This window comes from Nuphar pumila, chromosome 10 (genome assembly GCF_984573655.1).
Source record: "Nuphar pumila chromosome 10, dmNupPumi1.hap1.1, whole genome shotgun sequence".
NCBI lineage: Eukaryota > Viridiplantae > Streptophyta > Magnoliopsida > Nymphaeales > Nymphaeaceae > Nuphar > Nuphar pumila.
Genome location: NC_143258.1, coordinates 75774181 through 75786251, shown reverse-complemented (window position 1 = coordinate 75786251; position 12071 = coordinate 75774181). Strand labels below are relative to the sequence as shown.

Here is a 12071-nt window from a genome sequence, read left to right as displayed (position 1 = left end):
CTCGCCCGACTCTCTCTCTCTCTCTTTCCTGTGCAACTGCCAGCGAAGGAGGGAAGGCAAGGCTGGCGGAGGGGGCGGCCAACGAAGGTGGAGAGATTTTCGCCAGGTTTGACATTGACTTGGATGGCAGCTTGGCCCAGCTTCAGCTGGCGGCCTTCCTCTGGTAATTAGGGCTCGAAGCCTCCGATGAGCTGCTCCACCTCTTCAGGGCCTTCAAACAGGAAGAGAATGGCTACATTATCATCACCGAGCTGGCTCGATCGATGGCCAAGATGGGCCACGCGCTCACCCTGCGGGAGCTCACTGAGATGCATGAGTACCAAGTTTCCTGATGTGTTATTTATCGCAAACTGTTTGTTAGTTTGCATCTCGTATATCTCAATCATTATTGGTATGGTCATTTTGGATAGTAGTTTTGCCTTCGTCATTTTTTTAGGATGGCAATATGTGGAATGAAACCTATTCCACGTTTAGGTAGACTAATTTTAAGATTGTGATGGATGGATAATCTGTATTCCATGTTAAGAAGCATGACTGTTGGCCCCATTGTGGCACTAGTTCTGGGTAGAAAACTATGATGACAGTCTTTTTATGCACTTTGTAGGCTTTCTAGTGCACATACAAGATTTGATACTTTTGAATATTTATGGCTCAAAGGAAGTGTAATTTTATTGCTAATGAGCTTCTAGGTGATTGGACACTCACTTCTAAATGATGCACTCTTGTGTGTAGGTATAACGACCCAAACCGAGCCCTCTCAAGCTCGGGTTCATGAACATTAGTTTTTAGAGGAAAATTACCACAATAATCTTAAAACCACACCAGAATTTTTTTCTTTTTTAACAATTAATTAAAGGTTCATACAACTATTTACAATAAACATTACCATCCAAGTACAAATATCCAATTGCATAAGCAGAAAAATAAAAGTAAACAATACTTCGAATGTGATGAAGTCTGGTGGCAGAGTCAAAGTCATTGACTAGTTTCTGCGGTTGGTAGCAATTCTTAAACTTGCAGTTGCAACTATGAGAGGGGGTGAGTCTACAACCCAATAAGTTTTCATTTATAAATTAAATACGATCGTTACAACTGTAGTGAGCTTTAAGTTTTTAGTCTTAGTTTAGTTTGCTAATTATACACACATGTTATTTATGACTTTTCATCATTTTTTTACTATATCTCTATCATCATACTCATTCTCATACTCTACTCTAATCAGCTATTTTGGATATAGCCTCCTCGGGCGTAGCAACCCATGTAGACAACTCAGAGTCTACGACGTTGGCCAAACATATGAACCACTCACAACATAGTTCAAATCATCTCAAACTATAGACACAAGTGCTGCAACTGCTTGCCGATTGTAAGCTGAGAGCCATAAAGAGCTCATCAATAGCTAGCCGAAGAGCTAGGGTGACTATACCTACTCCCAAGGCACTCAAAGAGCTATACCTTCCCTCAAGGTATCGAGAAGTTATACCTGCTCTCAAGGTTTTGTGGTTCGTGCTACATCCTATATTTGTCTAGTGTGCAGTGTTTTAACCCCTAAGGGTTACCTAAGAACGCCTGAGAAATTCTCAAGGTACACACCTCAATAATGCCCTAAGCCATGCCACCTAGTAGAGTTTCTTATTATGCTCCGTGTGGTTATCATATGCACATTATTCTTTCAATATTTATTTCTTAAAGTTAGTGTATTATACAATCATCAATGTATGTCTACTAATTATTTTTTTAACACATATTCACATGTCATATATTTAAGGATAATGACCCACCACAGAGTCAACTTATTAAATCACGACACTTACAATGCCCTTCTCAAGGCATAAACATGATATTATCAAGACAGATCCTATCCCAAAATCCTAAAAGTCTTCAATTCTCAACATCATACATCAATCTTTTACATGCGGTAATGTCATGATTTTCTCTACACAGGATACATTCATAATTTAAATTATGTCATAAAGTAAGAAATATGCAACATGTATCATCATATTTAAGCATCATACTGAACATCAAAGTTATGGATTCCTAAGCATGCTAAATAATGTTCTATTCAAAATAAATAAAACTAGCATACTTAAAATACATGGAATCATATTGAAAGATGCCTGAACCAACTATCATGTATTTTATTCAACTAAGAAAGAATTTGCAAATGTTTACTTACTTGGAACACTTAAATTCCAACTCTAAAGAATAACCTTAGCCTTCTCACAAGTTTTGATCTCAAATAAACAAATATTCTCATATCATTATATAAAGTCTCGTCTTTATAAAAATTATAAATATACCCCTAAACTTTAATGTCAAACTCTAACTTTATATTTTTTAGAGTTTGTTATCCCATCCCTTGCTAATGAATCCTACTTGAAGAAAAGAATCTACGAATCCAAAAATCACTTGCATCCAACCTCGGGGTACTAAGTTATGCTTTGTTTATTATTCAGGCATATTAAGGGCAAAATGATCTTTTTACTCTTCGACCACCCCCCAGTTTCATATAATATTTATAATTCATGTTGTCTTTACACCACATCTAATTCACATTAAATTTCAGATCCAGATCTATTTTTATTTCAAAGCGGATCACTTAGGTTTTTCAACTGCAACTCTTACTAGATCTTGGATCTGGTACACCCGATCCAAACTTTTTTTGTGATGATTTATCACAAGTATGTCATTCATGCTGGAAAGTCTTGGATTTGGATTAAACTCAGCTAAATCCACTTAGTTTGGATTCACTTTAGGTACACACGATTCAATTTGAGTTTGGATCCAAACCTGGATCTGGTTTGTACTAAAAAATAGAGGTTCTCGCCATCTCGATTTCCGCTCCGCTCTATGTACCTATCAACTCCACTTATATATATATATATATATATATATATATATATATATATATATATATTTCTAAAAAACTTCGTGGGTCCGACTTGGTCTCGACCGAGTCGGTCTGTCGAAAGCAAACATGACTTAGTCTACCTAGGCCGAGTCGGTGTGCCCTAACTATGGATCCAGCTTAGTCTGTCCAGACCGAGCCGGTCTGCCAAGCAAACAGACCTGACTCGATCTGTTCAGATCGAATCAGTCTTATCGAACGAAATCAGATTCGACTCGATCTATTCAGACTGATTCAGTCTGCTAAAATTATCAGACCTGACTCGATCTATTCAGACCGAGTCAGTCTGCTACACCACTCAGACCCGACTCGGTCTGTTCAGACCGAGCCGATATGTTCTTTTATAGGCCCGAATCGGTCTCTTACGTTAACAATCCTTTTTTTTCCCTCTACTGCTTGGCTCAATGAGTCACCATGGTCATTACTTGATTTGGGTCATGCCCAGACTGAGCGACATGCCCGACTCGATCTGCCTTTTGTGCAGATCGAGTTTGCCTGTCTCGAGGTCTGTGGTTTTTTTTTAGTTGGCACTTGTCGACAGTGAGAGCAGAGGGCTGGACCCTCCTATAACTCCTCACTGTGGACGACAGGCGGTCAGCCCCCCTTGCCGTTTTTCTCTTCTTCTTTTTTTTCTCACCGACAACCTGCCAGTTGTCGGTAGTATTAACAGAGGGAAAACCCCCTCTATTTTCACTATCCAGGTGAGCGACAGGAATAGGGTTCTCCCTGGCCCTGTGTTCTGCAACTCGCCGGCAACCTCACGGTTGCCAACATCTCCTTCTTTGAAAAAAAAAATGAGAGAGAGAGGGAACACACTTACTTGTGGCCGACTGTGGTGTCTTTCATTGCTTCTCCTCCTCTCCTTCTCTCTAAGTCTCTCTCTTACCGTCGTGCTTCTACTGAGGGAGATAAGGGAAGGGAGAGGGGAACCCATGGCTTTTATACTCATGGGTGAGGGTAAGGGTTAACCCCCCCCCCCCCCCCCCTTCTCCTTTCAAAATCGGGGAAGAGGTTTCCCCCTTCCCTCTTCTACTTTCAATTTTTGTGGGAGAGAGACCCTCTCCCCATAACCGCCTGGCAGGTCCTCCTCTTCCCGTAACCTCCCCAACAGAGTTACAGTAGGGGAGCAGATAAGTTTTCTTAAATCAGATTGGGGAGGGAGAAATGACAATTGTCGCTCGCCTTTTCTTGAAATAGTGTGAAATGAATTTCTTCTTTTCCTTCTTGTGGTCCATATTGAATTCAAATTTATGGACAAAATCATTTCGGTTCATGACAATGTCTTTTCAAATTTAATGCTTTAACTAAAGTTAGTTTTTTTTGATGAAATTTGGGTAATGCTAATCTCTGGTTGACTGTGCTTGGATAAAACAGAACAATGTGCAAGTGCTTCTGAAATCAAATAATTGCCTTAGACAGACTGATTAGTGTAAGTTGCACATTGTGATTTTACTAGATCATTCTTTTGTGCAGTAATTGTATGGTTTAGACTCTTGGTCGTTGGGAAATTATGAAATTTTACCGATGGAGTTGTTTTATTCAAGCAATGATTGGGTACACACATGTTGGTTGTGTTTATTATAACTTGGGATTGAGGAGCTGTGAGAAGTTACTGGAGCAAGGACGTCTCAAGAATGTAGTTAATAAGCCAGTTTTCGAGAGGCACAAATGCATGGAGGGACGGAAATTTTCTTCGTGTGTTCTAAGCGCAAAGCTTGTGATTATGAGGTATAATGTCATGCTGGGCTCTACATGCATGACACTTGGTATTGATAGGTGCAAGAGACCTTAGAAGTTAGAACATGAACTTGGAGCTAGAATATTCCCAATCCAATTGTTTTTTCTATTGAATGGTTTTGAGAAAACTAGCCGAGTGCATTGCTTGAGTAATTGAGTTGATACAAAAGTGTAGGTTTTGAGAGAACTTGTTACTCTGTGTATTGGCTACTGGTGAGTAGTAAAGTGGGTGCAGAGGAGGATTAGATTTGTATTTTTCTGCCTGGTGTAATCCTCTGTATTTTTCTGCTTAAAGGCTGCCTTTTTAGCTGATTTCTGGTGTCTGCATGACTGGTTTAAATGTATACATGTGATAGTCCAAGTTGATGTTTGAATGGTTTGACCCATGTGAGACCCTTTTGCTTGTTACAAAATAAAATGTGAATCCAATTCTGATCTTGGGTTGTTTTATCCAGTCTACGACTACTGGAAAGAACAAAATGTAATGCCTTAATCAGTGTATCGGAGATCAACGATTCTTTGGCTAAATTGTTGATGCATCGTTTTGTATGTTTTGGTGGTATTCATAGGCAAAAATTCATATTTGAGGTATACACGGCATTTAAAACACAAGTTTTGGCATTTGAATCCAATTCTAGATCGGAGCAAAAATTCATGATTTTAAACATAGTTTTGCAATTGGATTCATATCCTAGCCAAAAATCCATAATAAACTTGTTAAAACATGTAAAATGATGAACACATCGGGTCATACGATCTGAAATGGAGTAATCCACCCCATTATCCATGACTGTCCAAGTTGTCCGCATATCATCATCAAACAACAAACATTTAACCGAACCAATATTCTGTTCCATCTTTTTTGTTCGTCCAATCCTGGACAAGCCATCAAACATACCCTAAGGCCATGCTTGTTTGAATTGAGGTACAAACTCACACAGTAGATAAAGTGGTCCCCACATGGTATGTACTGCTTTTGCTAACGCCGAACAACACTGGTCACACGAGACTCAGTGTGTCCCATACAATGACAAACACAGTGTGACATTTGTCTGACGATGCAAACACACCAATAATTACCAAAAAATGAAATGCATGAAAAATGAAAAGAAAACACAGAGAAAACAATATCATGCATGGGCAAAAACAATTAAGAAATAACCTAAACACAAATATAAGATACAAAACCAACATATAAGCTTATTACAAACAAAATCAAAATTTTAATACAAAAATTATAGAAAGTGGGTGGAAAATGACAAGAAGCTAGAGGGAAAGAACCAATTTGTGAAACGAAGAGGAATCAGGGTTCCCACTAAAGAGAATCAACTTTCCCATATTCTAAAAATGTACGGGCAAGACTTTTACTGGTGCCAGTGAAAGTGTTTTTCATTGACGATTAATTGCGCCAATAAAAGCTTTACCGGTTAGGTTTTTACTTACACACTTACTGGTGCAATTGTTGCTCCAGTAAAGGGTTCTACGGGCACAAACGCTGCGCCAGTAAAACTGAAATTTCCTGTAATACGTGATCTCAAAGCTTTTTACTTTTATAGATAATAAAAAGGTTTTTCGCTTTCAAAGCCAACTTTCCCATGTAGCAAGAAGCTTCCATTCACTGTGAAAACACCTAATGGGTGAAAAACAGTCATCTACAATAAAAAAATGCCTTCTTATATTCATTAGAGGAGCTATAGTGGAGAGTTTGCTACATAACAAATAAATGATCCATAGTAAATACAAAACCTTCATCAATAGTTTGACAACTAAACATGTGCTCATATTATAAAAACAAAATAAACAACATAAAAGCAGTCACAAGGAAAATCCTTTCCACTCATCCCCACCTAGATACCCCTCAATATTTCATTGATGCAAGTTTTTTTTTTTATCAAGTTTTTTTTTTATCAAATTGAACTCCACATATGTGATCTACATCATTCATTTAGTAAAGATTGACATTTAGATCACCAAATATGATTTATGTACAGGAATTTTTGGCGAATAAAAAATCAACGGTCGACCAAACACAAAATTTTATGATTCTTTTCAATTCTGTTTTGTTGAAAAAGTACGATTGAAGATTGATTCTTATTAAACCTACCATGCTGAATCCATTAAGGTCAGATTTGATAAAAAAACAACTTGCATCATAAGATTTAACAAGGGCATGATATTTGGGAGCCAGTACTTGAAATTTGTTGTCTATCCATAAAGGCGTGTTTGAGACGTGACGCAAATCCACACGGTAGAAAAAGTTGACCCCACACGGTGTGTACTGCATTTGATAGCGCTGGACAACCGGACAACAAGTGTCACACCGGACTCACTGCATCCCATACCCATGTGACATTTGTCCTGTACCAGCACACCCCCATTGGGTGCAAAAAGGCCATCTACAGTAAAACGAAAAAGATGCCTTCCAATGATCAAAGGAGCTAGTAGCCTAGATTTTGCTGCATGATCGTGGGGCCCCGCCTGGGGTTTTCTCCAATGTTGTCGTGTATCGATCGATTATCGATACTTATCATACCGGCAAAAAATCGACTTTTGAATCGAATGGAATCGGTTATGTTTTAATCAATATAAACAATATTTAAAATAATTTGTTAATATTATTTTAATAAATTTAACACATGTCAGCTCTCTGATTGATATATAATATTTTTTAATTATTTTTTGACCTATTCATAAAGGGTTCCTCATCATACAAAAACAAACAAATGATTCATAGTAAATACAAAACCTTCTTGAGATATGGTGGGTGATCAAATACAGCGGCACACTGAAAGTGTGCAATCCCATTGCACCTGATCCTTCCTTCCCTTTTCCAGATATCGTTCATGCACTTGATGAATGGTTGAAGATGAACAACATGCAATGAGTCCACTCTATTTGATGGGTGTCCTTTATTTTTAAAATGAACGACATCCACCGGCGTAAGGCCTCTAAACTGATCAGCTGATATCCTCTCTCTTTTAAATAGCATAAACCAATGGAGCTATACTTCTGTTGGAGATAGAGAAGATATATAGAAGACTCGCATACACACAAACACGCAAAGATGAGAAAAAAAAACTCACTTAATATTAAAGAAACAACACAAGTATTACATGTGAGAAAACACACACACTAAAACACAAGGTGAAAAAACACACGAGACACCCACACCCACACACCTCTTTATCTCAGTTTTGTATAGGCCGTTAGGAGGTAGCCATGATTCCTCGTAAATACAGCAGTTACACATTTTTGTGGACTCTTGACATTTCAACTGCTCAAAACCTTTCATCTCACCACCTATTACAAGCCACTAATCACTATTAATTTATGCCCATTTAACTCACTCAATGCTTCAACTTATCAACTCCTTACACTTAACAACGTGGTGCAACACATACTGCTTCAACTTACAAGTCTTTTTGCATCACCTTTCATCACCCCCATTTTACGCAAAACTGGGGACACAAAGTGAATATTTGAAATCATGTTGAACTTTTACATTATATTGTTCTTGAATTTTTCAAGAAAAGATTTGAAGAACCAATATATATAATATCATCCACATAAACACAAACAACGAGAACATCATTGCCTTCCATTTTGACATATAACGTAGGTTAATTTTCACTTCGACAAAAATCATTTTGTTGAAAGTATGAATCAAGCCTTTCACACCACACTCTTGGGGTCCGTTGAAGACCATAGAGAGCTTTTTTCAACTTATAAAATTGTTTCTCTCATCAACAATAAGAATCCCTATGGTTACTCAACATATGCATCTTCTTTTAAAAAATCATTTTAAAAAGTTGACTTAACATTAAATTAAAAAATTTGTCATTTCATGTGAGGTGCTAATACCAACACAAGTCTAATAGATTCAATTCGAGCAACAAGAGAGAAAGTTTCAAAGAAATCTATACTAGGTTTTTGAGCATACCCCCTTACAACCAACCTTGCTTTGTATTTGTTCACACTTTCATATGGATTGCACTTCAACTTGTTGACCCACTTCACATCTATTGCACATTTTTTATGTGTTAAGTCAACAAGATTTCACATGTTCTTTTCAATAGTTGCAATCTCTTCTCTCATAGATTTCATCTTTTTTTTCATATGCATTTTCATAACAAGTAGGCTTTGTAGCCATAAGAGCAAAATTGCATGATTCATAAATTTTACATAAGGTTTGTATCTTTTGTGGAGGAGTGTTGTTTTCAAGGTCATTCAAATCACTAGATGATGTCCTTCAAGTTGAAGAGAAAGGAGATCAAGACCCATGGGATGACATATTCTCATTTGATGGAGTCGACTTAAGTTTATCCTACAAAAATGTTAAATGTTGAACTAAATCTCCTTTTCATTCTCAACAACCATTTTCATCAAAAACATCACTTCAAATAATTAACTTTTTAGTAGTAGGATTAAAAAACTGATAACCCTTTTTTTTATCACTATACCCAACAAATATGCAATTTTTACTTTTCTTATCTAATTTGGCATGATCATCCGAATGAATCAAGGCATAAGCAATATAACCAAAGATTCTTAGAAAGCTTACATTAGGTTTTCATTTTCAGCAAGCTTCATATGAGGTCATGTTGTTCACTGCCTTTCATGACGATATGTATAGAAGATGAACTGGCGTTGCCATTGCTTCAACCTAAAAATAATTTGGAAGCTGCTTCTCACTAAGCATACTTCAAGTCATTTATACAATTATTTAATCTTTTTGCTCGACAACACCATTTTGTTTTGACATTTTTCTTACAGACAATTGCCTATGTATAGCATTTTGCTTGCAAAAAGAACCAAACTCATCAAATACAAATTCTCCCTTCTATCAATGTAGAGAGTTTTTATAACATGCTTACTTTCTTTTCAACAAGAGCTTTAAATTTCTAAATTTTTTCAAATGCCTCTGACTTTTGAACAAAAAAGAACACCCAACTCATACAAAAAAAATCATCAGTAAATAATAAAAAATATTTACTCTTGTTTAATGATGAAGTTTGTACTCTACCTATATCAACATGAACCAGTTCAAAAGACTTTTTGGCTCTCCAAGCTCATCCACTAGAAAACAATAGTTTATGCTACTTGTCATAAACACCATGGATTCTACTGTGAACATCACATATGAAAATGTTTTGATGATAACAACCAAAATGCTGAACTAACTAGTTTTGCATAATGTTAAGTTGAAGACCTTATGAATGCTCGCATTTGAAAAATAAGCTTGCTCGCGTCTAATGATAAGTTAAAGGTTGACTGCCCTCATGATATACAGAAGTGATGATGAAGAAACACATGTGTTCCAAATTGCATATATGATGAAGACCCAAAGAATTGTGATGTGCTCGTATCTAGACTTCTGTAAAAAATAATATTTTTATTGTTTTTTAGATGGATGTCAAAAGCCCTTGAACATGATACACATCACTTACATCACTTAGTGTTAAAAATAAAATATTAAAACAAAATTTATGAATATAGGAATACGTCTAGATTAAGAGAAATAAATTTTTTGACAAATTATTTTATTATAAAATTATATTCATATGTTTTATTTTTAGATATTATGTTTCACGTGTTTTATAAAATCAGTTTAAGAACTTTTTTTTTGTTTCTTTTTTTTCACATGATTTTTAAAGAAAGCCATTTGTATGAAAGTCAGTTTTAAAAAAATATCATTTTTCAAGAAAGACATCTTTTAGAGAGAGGAATTTGAGAAAGATGACTTTTTGTGAAAGAAATGTTTTTGAAAGATGAAGACGTTGAAACAATTTTTAACTGTTAAAATATGTTTCTTTAACATACCCACACCTATAGAAAAAGACGTGTGACTTTTTTTTTTAAGAGACACTCTTTTCCTTCCAACGTCTTTTTTTAAACCTTCGTATATGTATTACCTTTTGAAAGAAATTAGAACACAATCACTGAAGAGAAAGAAAGAAAATTCGTGTGATTCAAAGAAAAGAAATTCATTTTTTTTAGAAGCACTATATGTCATCACGTTCACTGTTTTGTTCAAAGAGGCTTATAGGATCCATGTATAAGCATCTGATTTTTTTTAACTGCGGTTAAGGATCTCTCAGGATGTGAGGGACGTTTTCTATGTTTGGCAGAAGTTGCAAGATTGCTGCAAAGAGTAGTTTGTATGTATTTTTATCTTGGGTTTCAAGATCAAGTATAGTGAAATCCCAAGTCGGGTTGCTTTTGGGGACTGAATCTAGGTTTGGAGGATTGAGCCCGGATAAAATCTATTGTGCATTGTGGTTTGTCTTTTGCCAATTTTAATTTCTGTATTTTTGTTTCTCAACACTATTCACCCCCTTAGTGTTGTGTGGTCATAGATCTACGTATTTACAATTATCACTAGAAACAATTAGGGGTGGCAATCGTGTCGGGTTGGCGGGTCAGCATACCTCAACCCGAACCCGACCCGTTTATTAAACGGGTCGGCTGTGGAAAACACGAACCCGACCCGTTTAATAAACGGGTAACCCGACACGACCCGCCAACCCATTTAATAAATGGGTTGGGTCGGGTAAACGGGTTCTCAGGTTCACGGGTCAGGTTGACGGGTCGGGTTGGCGAGTCGACGGGTTAGCGGGTTGGGTTGGCGGGTTGGCATACCCCCAACCCGAACCCGACCTGTTTAATAAACGGGTTACGCGGGTCGACCCGTTTATTAAATGGGTTGGCTTAAGCCCAACCCGAACCCGCCTAAGAGGCGGGTTGGCGGGTCGGGTTGGCGGGTCGTGTCAGAAATTGCCACCCCTAGAAACAATAGACGACAAACCATGTACCATCCATTTTTAACTCAACAACTTCAAACCATTAAAGTGCAAGTGGCAATAACATAGATGCCATAAGCATGAGTCATCCTTTACATTAGCGGCAAAAAAATACTCATCAAGATGTAAGATATCAAAAGAGAATATTTTGTTGTTAGTCATGTGAATCTTAATATTTGAAACCTTAGATTTTCTACTTATAATTCACAATAATAAACTATTATTGAATTAATTGACCCACACTAAGAGTTATGAGTTAAGCCAAGAATATAATAGTACATCACTAATTTTCTTTTCACCACCTGATTTAATTTTAAATGCTATGGTACCTTTGCCTTCAATTTTCACATGCTTATCATTTTCAAGCCTAACTTATAATTTCACTTATTCATCCATGTGGCAAAACAAATCTCTTTGTGGTTACTATAATCACTATCTAGAAACCTGACATTGCCAATACTTTTATTTGCATTTAAGTGAAAAATAAAATTACCTTTTTCTTGCTTTTCTTCGACAAAGTTGGCCTTTTGCTCTGCTTTATCCCAACGGTATGGCTCAATATGACCCATTTTTTATAAAAAAGTGCATTGTTTTTCCTTATGACTTTTTTTTTTTGCCTTTCT

At 36.6% G+C, this 12071-nt stretch overlaps 1 protein-coding gene across 1 annotated transcript in view; it reads right to left on the bottom strand.

Moving 5' to 3' along the window:
* Positions 1-4043, bottom strand: part of LOC149826866 (protein ZINC INDUCED FACILITATOR-LIKE 1-like) — a 208531-nt gene extending 204488 nt beyond the window's left edge. The window contains exon 1 of the mRNA XM_090019009.1: positions 3732-4043. The gene's annotated coding sequence lies outside the window, so the exon portion shown is untranslated. The remainder of the gene's footprint in view (positions 1-3731) is intronic.
* Between the last annotated feature and the right edge of the window lie 8028 nt (positions 4044-12071).